General features: G+C 49.5%; 1 protein-coding gene across 2 annotated transcripts in view; it reads right to left on the bottom strand.

Moving 5' to 3' along the window:
• The window catches only part of LOC147684768 (kinesin-like protein KIF19), a 1,367,439-nt gene extending 1,358,253 nt beyond the window's left edge, over window positions 1-9,186 (bottom strand). For both annotated transcript variants that reach the window (XM_086940625.1, XM_086940626.1), the window contains exon 1: window positions 9,066-9,186. The gene's annotated coding sequence lies outside the window, so the exon portion shown is untranslated. The remainder of the gene's footprint in view (window positions 1-9,065) is intronic.
• Between the last annotated feature and the right edge of the window lie 17,401 nt (window positions 9,187-26,587).

Raw genomic sequence — 26,587 nt, 5'->3', positions numbered from 1 at the left:
CACTTTAAATAATAGGAGACATGATACACTGGGTTTCCCTCACGTACCCCGGACCCACTGGTGCAACCCCATAGAGGACAGGACACTAACGGCTCCCTTTCTGTTGGTTTTCTTACATGCACCCGAGCCTGAGGCAGCGGAGAAAACACCTCTTCGAGGAGACACCGGGGAGAACAGGCATTCAACGCCCGTTTAAGGAGAATAGAACACCAGCGCCACGGACCCCAGCGTGTTCGCCCGAGAGAGACTAACGCTTAGAAATAGAAAGACGTTGATGTCCAAACCTGCAAGAGCGATAAAAATAAAACCCTCTTTAACCCCATTACTTGGTGTCACGGTCGTCCCTACTCCCACGCCTACACTGGTGTCAGAAGTGGGATCTACCCCTTCAGAAACGACCATGGCCATGGAACAAGTAATCCAGACCCTCATAGACGGGCAACAAAAGCTAGAATGGGCAATCAGCCAGCAGATTAACACTGCAGATGCCGACAGAGAACTTTTCAAAACCTCCATGACTCAGCAGATGGACAATCTCCACAAAGTCGTACAGGCACCTAGTGCCGCGATACCGAGACTAGGCGGACCACATCCATCGGGAGTGGCCCTACAGAAATACGTGACAGGGGAAGATCCAGACGCGTTTCTGTTGAATTTTGAACGGGCAGCTAGAGCTTGTGGGTGGCCTGAGGACAAATGGCCGTTCTTCCTTGCGCCCCTGTTGACAGGAGAGGCCCAGGCTGCCTACCAAGTGGCCAACCATTCTGGTACTTCCTCTTATATGGACATCAAAACGGTGATACTAGATCATTTGGGAATGGATGCGGAGTCATACAGACTTCGTTTCCGAAAAGAAAAAGGTATTACAGGGGAGAACCCTAAAACCATGTACTTGAGAATTAAGATGGCCGCGAAGAAGTGGCTAAGACCTGACACACGCACCAAGGAGGAAATAATGTCTAGCATTATCCTGGAACAGTTCATGGATGTTTTGCCCTATGGCACCCAAAGATGATTGAGACAACATCCAGGTCTGACGGCAGCACAAGCCATTGAAATGGCCTCGAATTACAACAGGGCTGCTCCCAGGACATTCACATGGGATACAGACAAGAACAGCAAGCCAGTCCCGACTCCTGCAAAACAGGATAAGGATAAAAAGAAACCGGTCCCCGAGCCCCTCAAGCCCCGACCATATCGACCTGAAGGACCCCCCTTTATGAAGGGCCCGCAATGCTATGAATGTGGAGAATGGGGACATATAGCCCGAATGTGTCCCCACAGAAGAACCCCCGAGGAGCCCATGGAAGTTGGCTACATCCCTAAAGCCGTGATGTACACCGCCGAAATGGGACCTTCATTCTATGTAAGGGTACGAGTAAACTGCAAACCAGTAAAGGCCCTCCTTGATTCCGGGTGTAGGCAATCTGTAATTCAGGGGAAACTGCTACGTCCTGACCAGATAGGCCGTGATGGTAACGTGCACATCAGATGCGTTCACGGCGACGTTAAAACATACCCTCGAGCAAGCATAACCATACATCCGATAGGCAGAGAGCCCTGTATAGTGAAGGTGGGGGTGGTGGAGTCCTTACCTGAAGAACTCATACTAGGAGTAGACAACCCCGATTTCCTGTCCCTATTTAAGAGGGAACTTAAAGACCTTCTGGCCGGGGCATACCTGTTGGTCGAACCATGGGTATTAGATAGGGGTTTTAAATTCGCCCAATCCAATGACCCTTCCCTCCTTAATGCGTGGGAAGCGGCTCACATCGCGCAAAACACCCCTACCCAGGGGTACCCCAGGTTCAAGATAGTGAACGAATTGTTGTATAGAGAAGGGAAAGCCGGAGATACGTCTCAGCTAGTGGTTCCAAAAGACTTCAGAGAGCAGATACTGTTCTACGCCCACACCCACCTTACAGCGGGACACAGTGGGGCCGAGAAAACAACTCAGAATATAGTACGGCTATTCTTTTGGCCAGGGATTTATAAAGAGGCGGAGATGTACTGCAAACAATGCGAGGTGTGTCAAAAAAGGAATCTGACACGTCCGCCTGCAGTTCCCCTACAGCCCCTACCCATCATAGGAAACCCATGGGATAGAGTCGGAATGGATCTCATCGGTCCACTACCTCGGACCTCCAGAGGACACACCTACGCCCTCGTGGTAGTTGATTACAACACCAGGTTCCCGGAAGCCTTCGCCCTCAGCGCCCCGACTACCAAGAATGCAGCAGAAAAACTGGTAGAGTTGTTTTCCGGGGTGGGGTTTCCGAGGGAGATCCTAACGGATCAAGGAACCCCCTTTGTTTCTAGGATGATGGTAGAGGTATGTAAGTTGCTGGACCTCCGCCATATCAGAACGTCCGCCTACCATCCCCAAACGGACGGCCTCGTAGAGAGGTACAATCGGACGTTAAAGGCCACCCTAAAAAAGTTGTTGAACGCAGAAAATAAGGACTGGGATAGGATGTTACCCCTAGCCCTATACATAGTGAGAGCCCAAGTACAGAGTAGTTTAGGGTTTTCACCATTCGAGCTCCTCTATGGAAGGCAGCCCAGATCCCTCCTTGAAATCACAAGAGAAGCCTGGGAAAAAGAGGAGGCAGCGGAACAAAGAAGTCTCCTAGAGTACACCCAACAGTTGAGGTCTAGACTGGGGAAGCTCAGGGATTTGGCTTACTCGAACCTAGAGAAAACCCAACGAAGCCAAAAACAGTACTACGACAAGGGCAAGAAGTGGAGGACCCTAGATGTAGGGGAATGGGCCCTGGTACTCCTTCCATCCTCATCACAAAACTTCAAAAGTGAATGGAAGGGGCCCTATAAAGTCCTCAACTCTTATGGGAGAACAACCTACCAACTGCAAATGTCTCCTACACGGAGGCAGACCTTCCACATTAACCTCCTAAAACGGTGGATAGGACCTCCTCCTCGATCCGCCCATCTGGTGTTGCCATCCAGCAACACTACTTCCACCTTGGTGGATCTTCCAATAAATACCGAGCTGACTGATTCAGCAAGAAAGGAGTTGATCAAAGCCCTGACCCCTTTTTCCGCAATATTTTCAGACACCCCGGGATGTACCCATTTGGCAGAGCACCAGATCAAAACGAAGGAAGGCCAAGTGGTAAAACAGAGGGCATACCGGATACCAGCAGCAAAAAGGGCCGATGTGAGGAAAGAGGTACAGGACATGTTAAGATTGAGGGTGATAAGGCCTTCCAGGAGTAACTGGGCATCGCCCATAGTCATGGTCCCGAAGCCCGACGGGTCTACCCGTTTTTGTATGGACTTCCGCGCCTTGAATGATATTTAGTCCTTCAATGCCTTCCCCATACCCAGGGTGGACGAATTAATCGAACGTATTGGGGAGGCCCGTTACATCACTACCCTTGACCTCACCAAGGGATATTGGCAGGTCCCACTGAGGGAGGAGGACCGCCACAAAACCGCCTTTGCCACAGAGGATGGACTCTTTGAGTTTAATGTACTCCCCTTTGGACTCCACGGAGCCCCGGCAACATTTCAAAGACTAATGAATAAGGTACTAGCCCCCCATACCCGATATAGTTCAGTATATCTAGACGATATAGTCATTTTCAGTACCACCTGGGAGGACCACCTAGAACATCTGACTAATGTCCTGAGGGCTCTACAGGAAGCAGGGTTGCATGTGAATGCAAAAAAATCACGAGCTGCGTTCCCGAAAGTGAAGTACCTGGGGTTCATGCTTGGTGAGGGAGTGATTGCCCCACAAGAAGAGAAAATCAAAGCCATCACCCAGACCCCCTTCCCATCGACAAAAAGGGAGCTACGAGCGTTTCTAGGCCTAATCGGTTACTATAGATGCTTCGTTAAGGATTTTGCTGACCTATCCAGCCCCCTTACCGATCTACTTCAGAAAAACGTCAAAAACACCCTTCCAATGCCTCCCTCAGAAAAGGCCCAAGACGCCTTTCAGGCACTGAAGACTGCAATCACAACTAGTCCAGTCCTCATACCACCAAACTTTGACAAGACATTTTCCCTGGCTACTGATGCCTCAGACAGTGGAATCGGTGCAGTTTTGTCCCAGGAAGGAGAGGATGGTATCGAACATCCTATACTCTACGTGAGTAGGAAGCTCCACCCGAGGGAACGTAAATACCCCACGGTGGAAAAGGAATGCTGGCCATTCGCTGGGCAGGAGACAAACTACGATACTACTTGGAGGGTAAGGCCTTCATACTCTTCTCGGATCATGCCCCACTGCACTGGATGCAGAAAAATAGGTCTCAGAATGCGAGGATTCTAAGGTGGTTTCTGTTTCTACAGCCCTTCTCCTTCACAGTGGTACACAGGAAGGGAAGGGACAATGGGAACGCCGACTTCCTTTCCAGGATGCCTATTCGCCCCGAACGGGCGAATCCAGGGGGGGGGAGGTGTGTAACGAGGTAGGGGCGCCTACCTCGTATGAATGGTGGAACCCTCGCCCTGCTGACCCTCCACCGACTCCTTTTCAGTCAGGACGGTGGGACGAAGAGCGACGCGATCCGGAAGACATCGACAGCAACAGCGGCTCCTTTAACTGGGCGTTCGCCGCAGAGGAGGAGAACACATCCCCGATGGACGTCAGAGCATCCCGATTGGCCAAAAGCAGGGAAGTGACGTTCGTTGGGTGTGCAAGCACCCCGGAGGAGGAGAGACAGGCGGAAGCAAGAGGAGCGGAGAACGGAGACGAAACCGAAGAGCGCGTGGAGGAAGCCAGCCCGGAGGAACATCGCAGAGGAAACGGAGAGGCGGAAGGTGGAGGGAAGCCAGGAGGCCAACGACCCTGCGGACCGCCGTGCCACGCTCCCGAGGGAGGAGTGTGGCTGTCACAGGTACGGCGGCGTTGGGCAGCTTGGTTGGGGAGGCGAAGTGAAAGCGTGTAACATAGTGCAAATAGTCCCTGTTCGTTCCTACCCTGTGTTCTTCTCCCGTCCCATCCACTTTCCCCCCCCCCCTCCCTGTACCTACCTTTACTACCCCACCTCACTGACACCCCCCCAGCACTGTAAATAATAGGAGACACGATACACTGGGTTTCCCTCACGTACCCCGGAACCACTGGTGCAACCCCATAGAGGACAGGACACTAACGGCTCCCTTTCTGTTGGTTTTCTTACATGCACCCGAGCCTGAGGCAGCGGAGAAAACACCTCTTCGAGGAGACACCGGGGAGAACAGGCATTCAACGCCCGTTTAAGGAGAATAGAACACCAGCGCCACGGACCCCAGCGTGTTCGCCCGAGAGAGACTAACGCTTAGAAATAGAAAGACGTTGATGTCCAAACCTGCAAGAGCGATAAAAATAAAACCCTCTTTAACCCCATTACTTGGTGTCACGGTCGTCCCTACTCCCACGCCTACACTGCTTTAACTGACAGCATCTCTTCCACCAGCCCCTGAACTAATGGCCCTTGACCAATAGTACCTACCTGCTCTTCCAACCTTTGTGAGTTCTCATCAGTTACTGATTATATTACACAAATCTTGATGTTCTTCAAAATTCAAGGGCGTTTGTAATGCAAAAGTGGTTAGTGTGGGTTTCATTGGTCTTTCACCTTTCACTACAAGACTAATTATTACCTCCTCCTGTGATTATGGCCTGAAACATGTCATAATCACGCCTATTGCAAAACCTTTTCAGACTAAGCCAATCTTTCAAACTACCAGGCTATCTCAGACTTACCCTCTGTTGCAAAACAACCGGAAACAGGAATGAACAGATCTGGAATCTAATGGCCTTCTCACTGACATTCAATTGGGATTTGACCCATAAGAAGCAAAGTCAGCACTGCTAAATATCAGGGATGAACTACACCGTACCCAGGACCAATGCACACTCAGCTCTTAAATTTATAAGAGCTTTCGGAAAAATGGTGACACTATATACCACAAGTTGATCCCCAGATGTCGCTTTTGGTTGGCATCAGTAGCATTGCTGCTATTTTGGTTTACTTGTTTCCTATTTGTTGTGTTTTTCTAAAGCACTGCAAAAAACTTTGGGGTAATTTTGAAGTGCCGTGAATTAAATACAGAGACAAATAACAATGGAATATGTTTTGGATAATAACTGAACACCTCTGAGTGGTATTATAAACAAAATAAATCCACCAATCATGTATGCTGATACAAAGGTGACAAGACCTTGGAGAAGCGTCTGCGGGGTGAACAGCGAGAAAACTGGGTTTAGGCATCTGACCAATAGGTCTGAGGATAGGGGAATAGAGGCAGGTCGGGGGAGGGATAGCCAGAAGCCTACTTGAAGAGCAGGTTTCTGGCAATTCCTAAATTTGAGAAAGTCAGATTCCATGTTTAAAGACCGAGGTAGAGAGCTCCAAAGGGTTGAGCATTGTAGACAAAATGTAATTCCTCTGAATTTCTTCTAAGACATTAGATGCCTGGAGGGACGATAAGGGACAAACAACCTTGACAGATAAATCAGAGCTCAGCCACAGAAAACTTTTTGGATGATACAGATTTATTTATTAATTAAAAGTTTTATATAGTGCGGACGTGAGCCGAGTGGGTATCAGAGCACTTTACAGGAGTACAAACAGTGTTGCAGGTAAAAGAAAAAAAGGAAAAAAATCCAATAACAATGATAAGCAAGTAATGGAGCAGTAAAATATGCCCAGGCAAGAGGAGATAGTATAGCAAATAAGTTCACCAGACAAATCGAGGGGTAAAGCACAAACCAGCATCATAGTAGACATAGTCAAAAGCATCGGCCCCATCCTGACAGTAGGTGACGTCAAACAAGGTCATTCATCCATAGGGCTTTCAGTTCTTTTGTGAATGAAGCCGTAGAGGGAATCAGTCTGATGTGTGGAGGCAAGATGAATTTGAAATGTGCTCTTTCCTTTACACGAGCCAGTGGAGGGCTATCAGCGAGTACAGCATAAAGGCTTTAGCCCTACTGATGGTGAGAAAATGTTCACCGATGAGAATGGTTTCTCTTCCACTAAACACTAGAGTATTTTTTTTCCAAACCATTAAAACACGCTACACAAGGGAGAAAATTTATATCAAATAATATTTTGTTTGCTGGAATGAGCAACTGCTCGACCAATATGTCAGCAGTCCCCTCCCCATACAGCAATACATAGAAAACTGCCCAGCAAGCAGCACCGCTCCCTTTAGAGCACTGCAGATATCATACTGCAAAGGCAAGCAAGCACCCTCCTTCCCCACTGCCCAACCAGCCACATCCAGCAGATTAGCTACTGCTGGTGCTTTAGGGTGAGATCTGGCAATGGGCTATTCAATGCATGTGCACAATACAGTTGGAGAGTGGGGAACTTCAAGATGTATATTTTGCAGCAGCCAAGGTGGGGTAGGTGGTATTTTATTTATTTTCAAAATAAAACTACACCATCTGCCACAGCACCCCCAATATTACATATACAGCTCCTACTATACCATCTGAGAAACCCACCCCTCGATCCTCAGTGCTTCCAGAGCAAACTTTCCTTGCCTGCACAGTGCTGCTTGCTGTGATGTGGTACCAGAGTATGATCAGAGCAGACACATTTCTTGTGCTACCTAAGAGCTATAAAGCACTATGCCATTGGAAACAAATGTGGGATCAGACTGCTTCACCTCCCAGCAGGTTCGCCCCTAGGCATTATGGTCAATGCAGTTTGCCAAGTGTGTGTACTTGCAAAGTCTCTTGAGTGTTTCACCAGGTAGGTGCAGGTTGGTGCTGGCCATCTCGAAACACGTGTTTCTGGATTGTTATCCATCATCAGTAGAGATTAGGCAATTCGAATGTAAGGGGTTAATAATCCAGAAACACGTGTATAGAGATGGCAAGCACTTATTTGCACCAACCTGGTGAAATACTTGAAAGACTTTTGCAAGTACACACGCTTGACAAACTACATGCACCATAATGCTTAGGGGCGAACCTGCTGAGAGGTGAAGCAGTGTGATACCACATTGGTTTCCTGTTTAAAAGGCTCCCTCGAGACATTTGAGGTGACGAGCTCGTGGAGAGGCACCTGCGCGCCTTGAGAGGTACAGTGACCCGAGAATACTTTGGCAGCCTACTCAGCAACCCCAAATATTTGAAATGCCTAATCTCTACTGACGACAGATAATAATCCAGAAACACATGTATAGAGATGGCAAGTACTTATCTGCACCAACCTGGTGAAATACTTGAGACTTTCGCAAGTACACACGCTTGACAAACTACATGCACCATAATGCTTAGGGGCGAGCCTGCTGAGAGGTGAAGCAGTGTGACCCCACATTGGTATACCATGCATTGGAGTTAATAATTGATCATCTAAACCTAACGGGACAATATTTTGTAAACGATGTTTAAGGCGTGAATTTTATGTCAGGCGATATTTCAGCATCTGGTGTTGAGACATACAACTGTCTGCTACTGCATCGAAGCTCACAACATTAGACCACACAAGCACACAACTAACTCAATCAGAGACTCGAAAGACCCATTCGACAGTGGCAGATTGCCCTCTAGGCCAGTCCGACCCGGCACCTCGGATGGGTACGTTAACGTAAATGTTTCTTTCTTAAGAATACGAAGTGGTTCATATTCTCATTAAGGTAATGTGAGATTGAAACAGTATAGATATTTCTCATCTTGATATTGATATTGCTACTGTTGCTACTGCTAGACAGTGGTTCACCCTGTCACGCAAGATCCCCCCCCCCCCCCCCCCCCACACACACACACACACGCAAAAAATGAAGTTGCCCGGTGCAAAACTAACCACTGAGATTGGAACATACCATATTGTGCACAAAAAGCACAATATTGCTTGGAGATGTTTGGCAAACTCAGATAAACTATACTGGGGCATGTGCAATAATTTAAACATGTTTGAACGGATTGACAAACCTTTGCCAGACCCTGCAGGTGTCAGGTGTTTAATTCCTGGCACAAGTGTCCAATCTTCCTGGCAGGCGCCCCATACCTTGACAGGGCCCACTCACCAAAAGGTGTCCCCCTCTCTGGTCACCCTAGGCCCAAGCACAAACGACTCCCCTTTAACACTGTTTACCTGGCGCACAGTCTGTTGGAACTGTGAGGTTGAAGGTCACCAGAAGCCCCCGTGCACTCGCATTATTCCCAACTTGATGGTTGCATACTTAATGGCGGGAGAGGGCGTGCGGGGAGGAGTGGAAACTAAACGCGCACCGCGGTCACTCTGCCGCTACCGTTAGTCAGCTGGGGGGTTTCCATGGCGACGGGCACGCGCCGGTGCTTTAGACGGCCGCGGCGCGCTCCTCTGTAGCCTTCACACCTGAAGATGGGATGAGTCCAAAGAGAGGAGGGGGAGGGCAGCCCGCGCGCGGTGGAACACACACCCCATTTCAGGATGTTATTTGTTAGCCAATGTCGATGCAGTCACGTGCAGTCGTGGAATGCAATAGCCGATCCACCTTTCATCTTGCTTGTTGCATTTAAATTAGAGAGAAATAATTAGTGTTGTTCTGGTTTGACGACGAGAAGAAAGAAATTGAAATGTATTGTTCATTTAATAAAAACGTACAATATGTCGCATTTGCACGTTTTCCATACATAGTATTACTGTTGGACAACTTTATAAAAGCATAATAAAAAAAAATAAGGGAGCTTCCCGTGATAAAAACACTTAATTCTTCAAGTTAAAAATAAACCAGCTAAAAAACCTACTGGTAAAGTGTATTTACAAGAGACATAGTCCACCTACTATTTCTGCTTTGCCTAAAGTGCCCTATTTCTTCTGTCGATTACTAATCATGCTACAATCTATGAGTAATCCCATTCAGTTCTAGTCACTCCTATCATTGTGGCTTATGGTTCGTCTTTCGCTGCAATGGAGTGGCGCTATTGTGTTTGGTTTAAATCGATTTATTCTTCATAAAGCGCCAAATATCGCCCAACCTGACAGCATGAGCGGCACTAAACAGAAAAGAAGGTAGCTTGCCAAAACTGCTAAAAATATGTTTCCAGAAATAAAAGCTACACTCCATATTAATACAGCTGAGACTTTTGAATGCAAAGAGCTTCCTCCCTGGAGTAACCATGGCCCTGAATATCAGACCAGTAATACATATAGGGCGCGCTGTCCTTGTTTGGGCCACGCGCAAACAGGGACAGTGCGCCCTATTGAAATGAATGCGCTGACCCCGCCCACAGTCTAAATTGAGGCCGCAGTGTGTTTGGCTCTAGAGGCAGTCTTACCATCCATGCTGCTATGGGCATCCATGTTCTCAGGTCCTCCAGGCATGACCTCCTACAACCGAGGCCCATTCTGCAGGGTTGTGCAACCACAACGCCCTTTGTAATGAGGACTCAAGGGATGGAGGTCCAACTTTCATTGAACAGAATGACTAGCAGAGGGGTACACTAAGATACGTAATTTGAAACAACAAAAACATTTATCACCCCAAATATTGGGCCTCCCCATTTCTTGCTAAATTTCATAAGAACTAAAAGGTTTTCATGTAGCTACAGCAGACTCATTCTCAATATTATTCATGTAGCCCGCCACAGGTGGATGCGTTTCATACAACTACTAGTTCAAAACAACTAAATCAATGTATTGCCTTGCAGTAAATGGTTTCTAGAACTCAGAGACTCCTTTAATCATGTACACACTGCATCAGCACTCTCTCTGGTGGCCACTGTGGGACCATTTATGCAGATAGGTGAGTTTTGTGCTACTGCGCCCCTCCTCTAGGTCAGTTTGTGGATAGTTATCCCATACTATGGAGCTCCTATTGTCTTCATATCCACTGTCTTCATTGCATGCAGTGCGGTGCACTACCAGAAGGCCCTGCAGGATCTTCCCATAGAATGTCAAATGAATCATATATATAGGTTTGCAGCCCTCAGCCCTTTGCGATATGACGTGTGCGTCTACTATTAATTTCTTGAGCATTTCACTTCATACCACAGTTACTAAATGCCCAATGTTGTTTCTCCATCTTCCATGACAGTAGCTACATTGGTTCTGCCTTCTCGGGTGAAAATAAGAAGTTTAAGTACTTTTTTTCTCCGATTTCTCTTAATGTCATACTGCTGTAAAGTCGATTGTTGCAAAATTGAGAAATCCTCCCTTGGCCTACAACACAACAATTTTGCTCTCTTTCCCTTTCTTGATCTTCATGTTGTAATGTATGGTTATTTCTATAGCGCTTTCTATGCCTCTAACACTTGTGAGGTTCTGAAGCACTCTGATTTTCCTGGGTGCCCTTCGGAGGAGGGCATGGCTGAAAACGTGTTAAAAGGGGTTCAAAGACAACCAGTAACCAAAGACCCCTTTATGTTGCCCGGCGGTGTCGCCTCTATGACCCACCAATATTAATCAATGAAGAAGCAGGCGCTGGAGACTGGAAGGCAGGAAACGAGGATTTTATTCTCTCCGGAGGAGAACACATCAATTCAGACAGCAAGTATCGTCACGAGGTGCTCTAACCACATCTCTGAGGCCTGGCCTCTTATACTAGGGTTTATGACCTTTATTACACGTAACACATTCTCGCAACACTTTGATATTTGAAAGAACATCCTCGGAATCTCCCCTTCAGGCCCGTTCCCACATACATTTACAGTTGAATTCCCCACCCCGGTCACAACAGGTGATGATTGTCGCGCAGCAGGGCATTCCGCCGATTCACGGAATGCGTGGAGTTGATCGGATCTCATAGGGTGGGGGCTTTGATCGGCTCGAGGGTCTTTTGATGGGGAGGGGAAGCTTCCTACTGTACGGGGTAATAAACAGTATCCGCAGGGCCAGGTGGCGGCCTGGGAACAAGGAAGACAAACGGGGACACAGGGAAAGGGGGTTTGCATCAAAAGGATCTGAGACCATGAAAGGAATGAGGGGAGGTGTCGCGCTGGGAACAGGATGGGATTCTGTGGTGAAGCTGCGCTGAAGAGGGGTTTATGACCCAAGGCATGAGAGAGCGGGGGTTGTCAGCGTGTGGGGGATGCTTGCGAGGTTAGGAGAGAGAGAGAGAGAGAGACGCGCTGGCTATCAGCGAGGGGCAGGGAGGCCATGGTGTTTAAAATGGCTGCCGCTTATGCGCAAGGCATGTGAGAGTGGGAATGACCGGTGCGTGGGGGTCTTTCGTGAGGGTGATTCTGATCGTAACGGCTAAAATATGGTGGATGTGCATGACGAAAAGTGTGGCATCGGGAAAAAGGCAAGATGGCGTAGATAATGTTCACCAAACTGTATTAATTTTCCACAGTCCTCCCTTTAACATTTCCAAGACATCTTGCTGGCCTATTTCCTATCTATACCTATTGCAGCGGTCATAAGTAAGGGAGAGGGGACTTAGGCAAAAGAACTGTACATAAACATCACATTATAAACATCACATTGAAAAATCTCATCATCTAGTAGGCGGGTTCATCGTTAAGTTGGTTGCAGAAAAAGTCATAGTAATGCAATATCAGACTAGAATTATGTAGCGAGGGCGTTGGGTACAGATCATAGATACTTATAGTCATTTGGAATAGGAACTGGTAAGTTATCATATAAGTAAGTCCTTTTTGTACTCGGCGGGAGCATAGTCAGTCCAATGGTGGTTGGGAGAGAAATGAGATATAGTAAATATCAGAGGTCTCAGTGTCTTTGTCGTCTTCTGTTGGCACTGTTAAGCACCTGGATTACAATTCGTTCTGTCAACAGGAATGTTCATGTGGATTGAGTCGTTGGAGGTCTGCGGGCGGGAGTGCATCTTTGTTTTGTTTCGCCAGACCTCTTGAGAGGAATGCATCATGGTTCCGGAGCACGTGCATTTTTCTTCCGTAACTCAGAGCATAGTTATTAGGAGGCAGAAAGGATTGTGATAAAAAGTGCAATTGTCTTTGAGTGGTGGGGTCTGTTTGTTTCTTGAGTCTCTGTGGTGGGTATTTCCTGTTGCTTCCATCATCATCGAGGCGTTCAGCAGCGGGTAGAACCACATACTTCGTTCATCTTCTCTTCGGGGGCGACCCTTGGTGGAGTTCTAGGTCACCGTTCTGAGATTAATATAGTTCGTGGTCTACTTAGTCGGAGCTCCCTCCCTTTTGACGCAGGGAATACCCTTCTCTGGATAGCTCAGTAGGATTTGGAGGAACTTGAAAGTTCAGGTGGAAAGGTGTGTGTGTGAACAGTCCTTATGGTAGGTCGGAGGAGGAGGGGATGGAGCAGGGCCAAGTCGGGAACAGATCAGGGGGACGGAGAATTTGAGACAGGCGGGTCCATAACCAGGTTCAGAGAGCGGGGACTTTTTTTGGCACACGTCGATCATAGAGCAGGGGCTTCAGGTCAGCCCCTTCCTTAGCTTTGTCTGAAACAGTGCCTTATCCTGCGACTCCTTACTGCCGTGGTCTCGCCTTGGCCTCCGTCGCTGAGGTTCCACGATCCGCAGTCAGGCCGCGTGCTCCCACATCCGGTCTCTTTCTTCTCCGACAGTGGTACCCTTAAATGAGTTCGAAAAGACAGTCTTTAGAGATTTTGCAGAAGAAGGTAATTACATAAACCTATTTCTCTCCCAACACCAAGCAACTGGGGTAAACATCCGCTACATTGAGATTTGCAGCCAACGTATAAACAATTGATGACGGGTTTGCTGGATTTCCTACAACTTCCCTCTGTGGCTAATTCTTTGGCGTTTTGTTGGTTATTACATTCATTTGTCGTGGTACGAGGTCTGATACCCATTCATTGCATTCGTCTATTACAGTAGATGTCAGTTCTTCTGGTAGAGACCCATTTCCCTAGTACGAGTCTTGCAAGGCTAGGCCGGTCTTCAGGGCTTTGTATCTTACGGAAAAGTGCAACGTGCTATTCACCATAGTCTGATAGGCATCCTTCTGAGGGATGAACATAGGCTAAACGACTCTCCATTACATCAATGCGTCCTATCTTTTAGCTAAACATCCTATTTTCAACAAGGTTTACTGCAACAAGTTCCTTCAGTTTTCGATCTAATTTTAACTTTGCACACATCTTTCTAACTTTCTATATAGTTTCTCGCAACCTGGCTACTACAAAAACTCGGGGGGGCTTGCGATAATGATTAAACTTATCCTTGGGGTGGGTGGGGTCTTATGGAAAACAACTAGGAACACAGTGAATTGGAGCAAGGGGCGTTTTTCAGATTCTCGTTCAGGGCAGCTGATACCAAACTGGGGGCATTTTGGGAAGACGGGGGTGTCTCGATCATTTTTTACTGCTTGGGGTATGGAGACAACTTGGAATGGGGAAGGTCGTGTTACCACAGACATTTTTTTTTTTTTTTTTTTTTTTATCATAGAAGCCACTGACAAATAGTTCCCTGACTGTGGGTCAAATTTAGGGAACCTTAGTCGTCTTACCTGTCCCTTTCCTTTTGGCCAATTTAATTTTCATCCATATTTAGCAGAAAAGGAGAGGTAGTAACGTGGTATCGATACGATTTTATTTAGGACGAATTTGTGCAAATACTTGTGGTATTTGGGGCCAATCAGGAGGTGCACCAGGTTCGCCAATTAGGTGCCAGTCGCTAGGAAGAGGGAAAGTGTGGAGGGGTGAAAGAGAGAGAGAGAGAGAGAGAGAGAGAGAGAGAGAGAGAGAGAGAGAGAGAGAGAGTAACAATAGGCCAAATAGTACACGTGTGACATGGAGAATGACCGTGTATTGTTTGGGCTATTCAGTGCATTACCCAACGTTAGGCGTTTCGGGTCTGTGTTAGGATGTAGAAAGCATGCAGTTTTGGGACGGAAGAGCATTAGGTCAGGTACAAAAAGGTCGCGCATTGAGTAGGGTGTCTTTTTGTGTCGTCTTGCAGCGTTAGTCCGTTTTCATGCATCGGGCGTGACGTGGCTCCAGATCCTTTTACGGTACCCTAATCGGGACTCCAATGTAACCTGCAGAGGGAAAAAAGGAGGAAAAGGGAGGGGGAACAACATCCGAGCACATCAAATGTACGGGCACGAAAGTCCTTTACTTACCACATACTCGTACTTATCTCCTCGGGATATAATCCCTAGGGTCTTGGTTTCTGAAGTCAAGGGGGCGGGCAGTGTGATAGGTGGTTCATGGGGGGGTTCGAGGGTGGCATTATGGATCGTGTGTAGGGAAACGCTAAAAAGAGGAATCAGAGGTGCCTAGCGCGAGGTACCTGGTTTTGTAGAAGTATCTGGCCATCGGGATCCTTAAATCATTCCCAAAGCTGTGATGTTCTAAGGCATATCAGTTCTTCGGTCAACCCTGTCCCTTAGTACCTTCGACCACCATACCTTTATAACATTCTATCAATCACACCGCTTTACTTTACCCATTCTCAGAAGTCGAGGTCCTTCTTCATACGTTAGTTCCTGAGCTTAGTCGCATATTTTGGAGGCAGCGTATCATACCTTTGATTCGATCATCACTCCAGGGCCGAACAACCATTTTTCAGATAACCTTAAAAAAAGAGCAGAACGGTTGCGCACAGAAAAAGCCCTCCCACCAATTCCCACATTTACAAAAGCATGTGATGCCTATTCATAGTTTGGAAAACCTTTATTTGCATAATCGTTCAGTACGTAAAATGTGAGAGTGCAATCATATTTTGGCCGGACATGTCGACGATGGAAGCACATACAGTAGGGGGGTTATTTTGTAGCACAAGAACATGTTAAAAAAGGCCTAATTAATTATTTGCAAGTAACTAAAAACGTTTCATTGCGTGATGAGGGATCAGGGGCATTTCAGTTCATAAATGGAAACACAGTCAAACTCATCGTAATCGCATTTCCTAGATGTATACCGTGGGTGTGCATCACAAGCGACGTTATGTACCAGTTACAATAAATATCAAAATAAATCGTTCATTGGAATCAACATTTTTACGGGACCCCCCTTTCGAATGTTCGCCAAGTGAACCCTCCTCCCTTTTTCATCAAGTGCGCAAAGGTTCGTATATATATCTTAGTACATCAAGTCTCATTAGCTAAGGAACACCACGAGGCATCCGTTAGTTCCTATTGATACCGGCGCCATTTTGGGCGAGGCCGGTTTAGTCCGGAAGTAGCATCAGGGGCAAAAATGTCTCCGACGATTGGCGGTTGGACCAGGGTCCCTTTCGGCAGTTCAAAAAAACCTGTGCTAACAGAGGGGCTGGTGGTGCGGACCGTCAATCAAGAGAGGGAGGGAGGTAGAGTCTTTCTTACCGGGTCATGTTGATGTTCAGCCGGAACTTACTCGAGTTTGTTAGCCCATAATGTTCCTGGGTGGTTCAGACTGAAGCTGGTGCAGACACGAGAGCACCGCCATCTTGCTGCTGTGCCGTGGTTATTTCATTAGTGATCAATGCAGCTGTTCCCCACCGGAAGCCTGAAGGGGCCGAGGGCTCTTGGGACTTTGGTAGAATCTTCAAAGTCGAGGGGATGTTTGTCGATGGTGGGGGCTTGCGCCCAGGTGGGCAAGTGCCCGAGTTGCAATTTTCGGACAAAGTTACTCCAGCGGCCTAGACCCGCCTTCCAGAGGGCCCAGGCGCCATTTTGAGACCCTGCAGCTGCCGCCCTTCGTCGTATCTATCAGGAGTGGAAGAAACTTCTTGTGGTGATGAAAGCGGAACATCATGCTGTTGGAGCAGGGCATTTTGGTTCGGGGCGCCAGGGTGCAGCTGTGGAGCCTTCATCTGAGGAGGTGAGGGAGGCTCATCCGTGCCGTCTCCCTCTCCCGGCGCATCCCACGCCGTTCCTTTGAATCAGGGGTGCACATGATGACCACCCTACACCCCTGATTCCGACTCTTGGGGGACCATTGTACGTCCGGTGCTGCGCAAGTATGCCCGTCGGACATTGTATGTCCTGTGCTACGTAAATATATGTGCGTCGGACATTGTAAGTTCTGTGCTGCGCAGGTATATGGCCGTCGCCCGGCTGGAGGACATCGGCGCCGGGCCAGGGCTGGGAAACCTCCTACCTGCGGAGGCGGGAGAGGCTCGTCCGCGTCGCCTCTCCCTCCCTGCCCACCCTGCATCAGTTCGATGGAGGAATTCGTGATGGCCGGACCAGGAGATACGAGGGAGGGGGTCATTTGCATCCGCCCCCTCCCTACTCGTGGCCCGGGGGACGCCATCCCTGGAAGGGTAGTATGGGAAGACCATTTCATTGCCTGCTTTGAGGAGCCTCCTGTACCTTCTCGCCGGCGATCTCTTTTGGTCTATGGCTGTTGGCAGGCCCCGCCCCACACGTGCTATGTGTTTCGGGTGGGCGGGACCGTCGAACTGTTACATTTCGAGGACTTCCGGAGTGAGCGTAATATGTTTTGTCTTTCTCCTATTAGTACAGTTTGCTTTAGAGAGTGTTTTACTAGTTATTCTATTTACCGTTGGTTGTGTGTTATCTTTACCGTAATTAAATCCTAAATTATATAACAGATGCTTGGCTTCCTTGAGTCCTTTCTCTAACGGGGGTTGTTTACACTGGCCTGTAATTGTTTTTTTTTGTTTTTCAGAGTGGGGGAGCAACAGAGAGCAATCAGTCCCAGAACTCTAACATGTCGTTAAAATTGGTCTGACGAAATCTGTGCCATCGAGCATAATCAAACGTGGTGGTTCTATCCGTCCTGTCCGTGCTAGTCTGATTGGTTTTTATCTCGCGCCTTTTCCCTTTCTGTCGGCCAGTTCTTTCTGTCGACCCTCCGCTCTTACCTATGCTCTGTAGAGTCGGGCATTGGGCTTTCCAGTGCCCGAGGCATCTACAGAAAGCACATTGGTTTTGTTTTAAATCTGTTCGTCCTGTGCATAGTGTCGGGGGATTACTTTCGGGTCGTTGTGTCCCGGGGTTGTTCTGTCGGCACATCCCTTTACACCGTTCCCTTTTCATGTCTACTCCTCGGAACTGTGCCATTACTGGCCCTTCCCTTTGCCTACTAGACGTTTGGAGGGTTGTCCGTCGTGTCTCTTCACCCTTTCTGACTTCATCGCTTTCCTTTCGTCGTGTGGCTTCTTTGCGCCACATACCGAGACTATCGAGCATAATAGGTGTTGTTTCATTCCTACGAAGGGCTATTTCTACCGTTTCTATTTTGTCAAGATCGAAGGATCCTATCAGTGGCCACTGACTTTCTCGATCCTTGTTCGTATATTTATGCCACAGCTGGCTATAGGCTATAGCGATTAATCCATGCTTCATGAACATGTCCTTATTAGGGGTGCCTTCCAGCGGAGCCGGATGGTTCATCTCTAATAAGCGGTCCGGGCTAAACAGGCTACTAACCAGTGGGGAGAAGACAGGCATGACGGATCACAATGGGGATAATAGTCAGCACTACCTATCTTATCACTGCGTGCAAAGACTAGACAGAATATTTCTATTCTACGTTGTTTGCAGGCAGTGAATACCTCATGAACCAATCTTGAGCAATCAATGTTAGGTCAAAAATAAAAAATCAATATGGTCAATGGGGAGAATAAGTAGGCTCGCAAAGGTCCGCGTCACCTACCCTTTCACTGTCTGCAAAGAGGGGACCTATTCTTCCCTGTTTGCAGACAGAGAATCTCCAGAAAACAATCTATAACAGTTAATCAATGGGGGAGGGGCAATTGTTCAGTGGGGGAGAAAGATAGGTCCGATGGATGTGTACCTATCCTTCACTGTTTATAAAGGGAGAGCCTGTTGTTTCTCCGTTTGCAGACAGTGAATCTCCAAATAAATTAACAAAAAGTAATACTAGTATTTTCTCATCAATTATCAATCACTTTCGCAATTCGTCGTGTTTACACGACCTTACCCGGACCGCATGGACAGTTTCTTGTCTTCCGAATCCAGCGCCCGATCGTCCTCTTCTCTTCGTACTCCTTGCGGCACTCCTGATGGTTCCCAGTCAGGACCGCAGATCACTCGAGAGAGGTCTGTTCGGAACCAGTGAAGTTCGGATGATCGGCTGTCAGACGAGGGTCTATCGGACAGGGTACCTTCCGATCGTTGCAGTCGTTCACTCTGTCGTCAGGACCTCTCCCACTGGATCCACGAGTCGCTGATGGGCCCCACGCTTGGGACGCCAATTGTTAAAAGGGGTTCAAAGACAACCAGTAACCAAAGACCCCTTTATGTTGCCCGGCGGTGTCGCCTCTATGACCCACCAATATTAATCAATGAAGAAGCAGGCGCTGGAGACTGGAAGGCAGGAAACGAGGATTTTATTCTCTCCGGAGGAGAACACATCAATTCAGACAGCAAGTATCGTCACGAGGTGCTCTAACCACATCTCTGAGGCCTGGCCTCTTATACTAGGGTTTATGACCTTTATTACACGTAACACATTCTCGCAACACTTTGATATTTGAAAGAACATCCTCGGAATCTCCCCTTCAGGCCCGTTCCCACATACATTTACAGTTGAATTCCCCACCCCGGTCACAACAGGTGATGATTGTCGCGCAGCAGGGCATTCCGCCGATTCACGGAATGCGTGGAGTTGATCGGATCTCATAGGGTGGGGGCTTTGATCGGCTCGAGGGTCTTTTGATGGGGAGGGGAAGCTTCCTACTGTACGGGGTAATAAACAGTATCCGCAGGGCCAGGTGGCGGCCTGGGAACAAGGAAGACAAACGGGGACACAGGGAAAGGGGGTTTGCATCAAAAGGATCTGAGACCATGAAAGGAATGAGGGGAGGTGTCGCGCTGGGAACAGGATGGGATTCTGTGGTGAAGCTGCGCTGAAGAGGGGTTTATGACCCAAGGCATGAGAGAGCGGGGGTTGTCAGCGTGTGGGGGATGCTTGCGAGGTTAGGAGAGAGAGAGAGAGAGAGACGCGCTGGCTATCAGCGAGGGGCAGGGAGGCCATGGTGTTTAAAATGGCTGCCGCTTATGCGCAAGGCATGTGAGAGTGGGAATGACCGGTGCGTGGGGGTCTTTCGTGAGGGTGATTCTGATCGTAACGGCTAAAATATGGTGGATGTGCATGACGAAAAGTGTGGCATCGGGAAAAAGGCAAGATGGCGTAGATAATGTTCACCAAACTGTATTAATTTTCCACAAACGTGTTGCTTAGGGATCAATCTGTGCATGAAGTTTGACGGCGAGGTTGGTGCATGTTCAAAAACACGAGGGTGTTGCGCACTCGTAAGAATAGGCACAGGCGTGCAAGCAGGGGGTCAGACCTTATTTGGTGTGGGCCAAGGGGCAGACAGGGGCTACTGGACCTCAACCATTCGGAATGAGGTAGTTTGTCACTGATGTACGGGGGGATGGGAGGGAGTACAACTCTTTCAACACTTGGTTCTCAAGGCAAGGTGAAATGCTTTTTTTATGGAGGCAGTGGGGGTGTTCGAACTCAACCAACAGACAATAATATCCAGTCCAGCGATATCTTTACTAGAACAAAAGAATTTTAATCACACAGTTGCACTAAATACTACCCAATTTGATGATTACACAGGTTAATGTCTGATTTCGATCTCTCTGGTATGCACTAAATCCAACCTGCTCTGCTCTACTTCCAGGTGATCCACTTGGCTTTGAGTTTCTCCCCGGGTGAGTTCAGTAGTAGCATGAATCAGGCACTTTTTTTTTAATAAGTGCTCTCTGTCAAAAATGCTCAGTTTATTGTAAAATAGATGCAACCATTGGATAGGGCTGCAGCAGTCTCAGAGGCTGTGCTCCCAAATGGAGTGAGGGTAGGTGAAGCCTCGGTTGGCCCTTATGGCAATCACACAGTTGGAGCCTTCATCTGGACCGACAGCATTTGCACAGTTTTAGCTCTCATCCGGGCCTACTGTATACAGGCAGGTGTAGGACTCATCAAGGCCTACTTAGAGAGAAAAAGCACACGCATCGACCATAGTTATGTTTTTTGCAAAACTTTGAGTAGCTGCCGGGCCCTCATCAATCTTAAAAAAAAGGCAAGAAAGAGAGAGGAGGAGGAGCTACGCGGGCATCCAAGATGGTCGCGTGAGCAGAGAGCTCCCGAGACCCGCGCCGTCCTTCTTTATCTATCCTGCACCTATCCTGGTCATTTTGACGGGCTCTTGCAGCGCCATCATCGCTGATGCTACTGATCCTTTTCTGGTCGAAATCGGACCCTGGGGACCATTTCTCTGAAATTTGCAACTTTCTGGCCTGCCCGCGGGCGCGACCGGGGACTCTGTTGCCCACTGTGGCCGACCTGTAATTGAACAACAACGGCTGCCTGGCATCTGGCCCGCCGGAGGTGTATTGCTTTCACTTTCGGTTTCCTTCCCTTTGTTCCTGTCTCCTCCTACTCTGCCTCGCCTGCTGCCCTCTCAGCCTGCACTATCCTCCGTGGGACTGGCAAGGAGCCCGCGACACCTCTGTCTCAGTCGCGCGTCGGAGTTTCGAGACTTTTCTACCTTCTCGTCACTTCCCCTGGCTATCCGGCCGACGCTGAACGCGAGATGGCAACGAAAGCGGAGGCCGAAAAACGCCGGAAGGCTGCGACCCGGGGGGGATCGATCCAGTCGAACATGATCGAACGCTACACCCAGCCGAGAGGCTCCCCCGGGGCCGTCTGCATGGGTGCTGAAGGACTTCAAACGGACACATCGTCTACTTCGGAAGTGTCGCTCCAAGACCTTTTGGCTGCCATTACTGGACTCAAGGCCGACATGAGTCAACAATTCGAAGCCATAGTGTCCAAAATAGACACGGTGGCGGTGGATGTGACTCTGATTCGGGCCGACTTGGCCAAAACAAATGAGCGGGTGAAGGCACTGGATCTTAAAACGTCGAGCCTGGTGAACGACATGGCTGAGGCGCAATCCGAAATTGGCAATCTGCGTGCATCGCACGACTTACTGCTCAAGCGGATGGAGGACTATGACAACAGGGCCAGGCGGAACAACATACGCCTTGTCGGAGTGCCGGAAGGTGATGGTGCTGTAGCGACCGATCTTTTGGTTGAGGAACTTATAGTCGCCCAACTGGCTCCGGCAGGACTTAGTAAGTTCTTTGCCGTGGAGCGCGCCTATCGTTTTCCAGGAGGTCAAGTGAAGCCGGGGAACCCGCCGAGGCCTATCATCGCGAGGCTCTTTCACTACCGGGACAGGGATGCTATCCTCCAGGCCGCCCGTAAACATGGTCCCCTGAAGTATGACAATAACTCTGTCTCCATATATCCCGATTTCACTCCCCAAGTGCAGCGACAAAGATCAGGCTTCCTTGGAGTGAAGCGTCGCCTGAGAGACCGGGGACTGAAGTATGCCATGCTGTTTCCGGCCCGGCTCCGGATCGAATATCGGGAGCGTGCCTATTTCTTTGATCAACCTGAACGTGCAGCCGACTGGTTGGACTCGTTGCCGGCAGATGACTTTGGGAGCGGAGGCCCTGGTGGTGCGGAAGGTGGTGCAGCGGCCCAGGAGTAACTGAGGCCCTGGAGGTTCCGATTGAGACTATGCAACGTACTGTGTAAATTGACTTAGTCCTTAATGACTCTGCCCGTGGCGGTGCGGTAACGGGTGATTTCTCCCTTCCTCCTCGGGGGGTTCTTTGTGTAGAAGTATGGGGCGACAGGCACACTGCAGTTGGGGGTGGCTTTTTAGTCAGCAGGGGTGCAGGGAGGGGGGTGTTGTAACGGGTTTGGGTTTTGGGGTTGGCGTTTGGGGACTGGGTTGTGTTTCGTTTAATTTGTTCTGTTTTGTGTTTCATGGTATTTCGTATCTTGCAATGACTTTTCATAGTGGTCCTGCTGGGGGGTGGGTGTGGAATGTTTTTGTCGCAATGGGGGGGGGTGAAATGCGGATTATTTCTTGGAACGTAAATGGTTTGGGTGACAGGATTAAGAGGGGCATTGTATTGCAATTCTTGAGGCGCCACGCCCCTGATGTTGTGTTCCTTCAGGAGACCCACTTGATTGGCAATGCTTGCAAGGCCTTAGACCGCCGGGGTTATCGACTGGTTGCACATGCGGGTTTCACCTCGGGTTCCCGGGGTGTGGGTATTATGGTAAAGTCTTCCCTTGCTCTTGCTATCGACGATGTTATCCTTGATGAGCGTGGGCGGTATGCTGCTGTTTCGGGGAGGTGGGAGGGTAAGCAGGTCGTGTTTGTTGTTGTCTATATCCCCCCGGGACTGCAGGCTACCACTTATGCTGATTTAGGCAGGACTCTCCTTGGGCTGCCAGACGGCTTGTTGGTCCTGGGCGGGGACTTCAATTCTGTCATGTCCGGCGACTGCGACCGGCTACCCCCTAGAGTGTTGCCACAGTCCCAGATGTGGCTCAGTGAAATGGCTGACACTTTTGGCTTAGTAGATGTCTGGCGCTCACTACATCCCACACTCCAACAATACACTTTTCACTCTGGTGCGCACGGCAGCCTCTCCCGTATCGATTATTTTCTTATGTTAGCCTCCACTTTGTCCACTGTTCGTGAGATTCGGCATCTCCCCCGGGGTATCTCGGACCACTCCCCCCTGCTGATTACGATTTCTGTGGGCGGTCTGCCTGGTAATAGAGTTCCCCCGATCCCTCCCTGGCATTTTCGAAACCCCCGGCTCCGCTCAGACTTGATTAAGGCAATAGATTGCTATTTTTCTGAGAATCTGGGCTCAGTCACTTCCCCCACTGTTCTCTGGGAGGCCTTCAAGACGGTTATTCGGGGTTCCGCCCTGTCACTCATTGCCACTGAGCGCAGGGTCAAGAGGGAGGCTGTTGTGGCTCTTGAAACCGAAATCACTGCGCTTGAAAGTGAGTTGGGTGGGAATGACACGCCTGCACTGTTGCACGAATTGGAATTGAAGCAAGCAGACTATAAAGCCTGTGTCACGGATGCTGCTAAATTGATGCGGTCTAATCAACTTGGTCGACTGTATGATGTGGGTGACAAAGCTAGCAAGCTTCTTGCGTGGCTGGATAAGACTGAGCGTGCGAGTCGTGTTGTTCCTTCCATTGTTCGTGATTCTGGAGAGACTGTCTCTGATCCGGGTGAGATTGTTGAGTGCTTTGTTGACCACTTCCGTATGGTTTACACGCCTGTTAGTGATCGAGATGAGGCCGACTCCAGGCTACTCCTACGTGACATTGCCCTGCCTACTGTGTCTGATGCGGACTGCCTCGCTCTGGAGGCCCCCTTTACTGTCGACGAGATCGCCCTTGCGATTCGTTCCCTTCGCTCGGGTAAGGCAATGGGCCCCAATGGACTCCCCATTGAACTTTACAAACTTTGCCCAGACAAGATGGCCGCCCACCTGCGTCACATGTTTCTCGAGGCGGTTGAGGCTGGATGCCTCCCCCTTGAGCAGCACCTCGCTACTATAGTGGTCATTTATAAGGATGGCAAACCTCGTGACCGTTGTGCCTCGTACCGCCCCATCTCCCTCCTTAACGCGGAACCCAAAATCCTCGCTAAGGTGCTGGCCACTCGGATGCTTGCTGTGATTTGTGACCTGATCCACCCGGATCAATCCGGTTTCATCCCCCACAGAAACACTGCTCTTAATTTGCGTAGGCTCCACAGTGTCCTCGCGAGAGCTTCTATTCTCGCCGAGCCAGCAGTAGTCGCTTCCCTCGACGCCACGATGGCATTTGACACTATTGAATGGCCCTACCTATGGGCAGCCCTCGCTAAATTTGGCTTTGGCCCCAATTTCATCGCATGGGTCAAGCTTCTTTACGAACAGCCGCTGGCTCAGGTCGCGGTGAATGGTAGATGCTCAGACCCCTTCCCCTTGGACCGTGGCACACGTCAAGGCTGTCCCCTTTCTCCGCTTTTATTCGCTTTGGCACTCGAACCTCTTGCCGCGTGGCTCCGGTGGGAGCCCTCTATCAAAGGGATCCGATGGTCCCCTGACCTCGAGGATCGTGTCTCCTTGTACGCGGATGATATCCTTCTTTATCTCACTTCCCCTCAGAAGTCACTCAATGTTCTCTTCGACGTCCTCACGTCCTTCGGTAAGAACTCTGGACTTGTCATTAATTGGACCAAGTCCTGTGTCTACGCCATAGCTGGTACCCTGCCGCCTCTCCCCCGCAGATTTCCCATCCTGGTAGCGACTGACGGCTTTAAGTATCTGGGGGTCCATGTATCCATGATCTCTTCGGTCCGCTATGAGCGGAACTTGTATGCTCCGCTCCGCAGACTGAAGCAGGATGTTCGGCGTTGGCGCGATCTGCCCCTATCTCCATTAGGCCGGGCGGCGCTCTTTAAAATGATGTCGCTCCCCCGATTCCTCTATGCCCTGCAAAATTTCTTCGACCCTGTTCCAGCTCGCTATTTCCGTGAAGTCGAGAGTTTACAGCGGCAACTCATCTGGGACGGCCGTGCCCGCATTGCCTTATCCAAGCTCACGCTCTCCTGGTACGACGGAGGTATTGCGCTGCCGGATATTAGACGATACTACTGGGCCTCGCACCTGAGCGCCATCAACCATGCGACATACTCTCCGGAGCCCGCTCCTGCCTTTGCTTTGGATAAACTGCTGTTGCCCGGTGGCAACTTTAATAGGGCGCTGTATTCTAAGGCCCCCTTCCGACTCCTTACGGGCCCAACGAAATGTGCTGTGCGGGCATGGCGGGACGCTACGGTGGCCACGGGCTGGGGTGGTAGACTGACACGTATGACGCCGCTGTATGATTCGGAACGACTGGGCAACCTGTGGAAGACGAAAGGGTTTGAGAAATGGGACATGATTGGGATTAGCACGGTGGGGGACCTGTGGGCACGCGGCGCGGTTAAGTCCTTTGAATCATTGAAGCTGGAATACCGGCTCGATGATAGGGAGCACTTCCGGTACATGCAGGTGAGGCATGCCTTGTCTTCTGTCTTCCCCTCCGGTACGGACGTTCCGCAGTCCTCCCCTTTGGAGGATCGAGTTCTAGATGGCCACGTCCCAGACAGTACCATCTCCTTAATTTACAAGAAGCTTATTAATAACAGAGCTGACCAGCTCGAGAAGCTCCGGGCTGCCTGGACGGCTGACGGACTTGAATTGGACGACGAGGACTGGCAGTCAGCTGTGTCCTCCCCTAAGGAGGTGGCTATTCCGGCACGACTTCGCTTTGTCCAATTGAAAATCCTCCATCGTGTGTATCTTACTGGAATGCGTCTGGTGCGAATGGGTTTGGTTTCGGATGGACGATGCAAGCGTGGATGTGGGATGGATGGTACCTTTCTTCATGTTCTGTGGGAATGTCCGATGATTGCAGCGTACTGGTCTAGGGTGCATGATGTGATGAGTCGTGTCACGGGGGTCCCATTGCTTCCTGAGGCACGTCGTTGCCTGTTGAATGTGTGGGAACCGTCTGACTGCACTGCTGCCCAGACACTTTGGGTTACCTTAGGCAATATGATTGCGAAGAGGGATATCGCGCAGCTTTGGGGCTCCCCTAGACCGCCAGTGCTAAGTGCCTGGAAAGAGAACATGGACTGGTCCATGTTCCGAGAGAAGACGGTATATGAGGCCCGGGGGCGTCCAGGGAAGTGGTCCAGAGTTTGGGCTCCCTGGAATACTTATCGTGGAGACATCTGTTCTCCCCCGCTTGACTACGAGGTCCCTCTCTCCTCCTTCCCGTGATTTACGTTCCTCTCCTATTCTCACCACATGCTTTGTTCTCTTGCGCGCGCCACCCCCCCCTCACCATCGTCGTTCCTCCTACATCCATCCCCCCCCCCC

This window comes from Lissotriton vulgaris, chromosome 10 (genome assembly GCF_964263255.1).
Source record: "Lissotriton vulgaris chromosome 10, aLisVul1.2, whole genome shotgun sequence".
In the NCBI taxonomy this organism is placed as follows: Eukaryota; Metazoa; Chordata; class Amphibia; order Caudata; family Salamandridae; genus Lissotriton; species Lissotriton vulgaris.
Note: the sequence above shows the minus strand (reverse complement) of the source record. Positions and strands in the feature narration are given on the sequence as shown.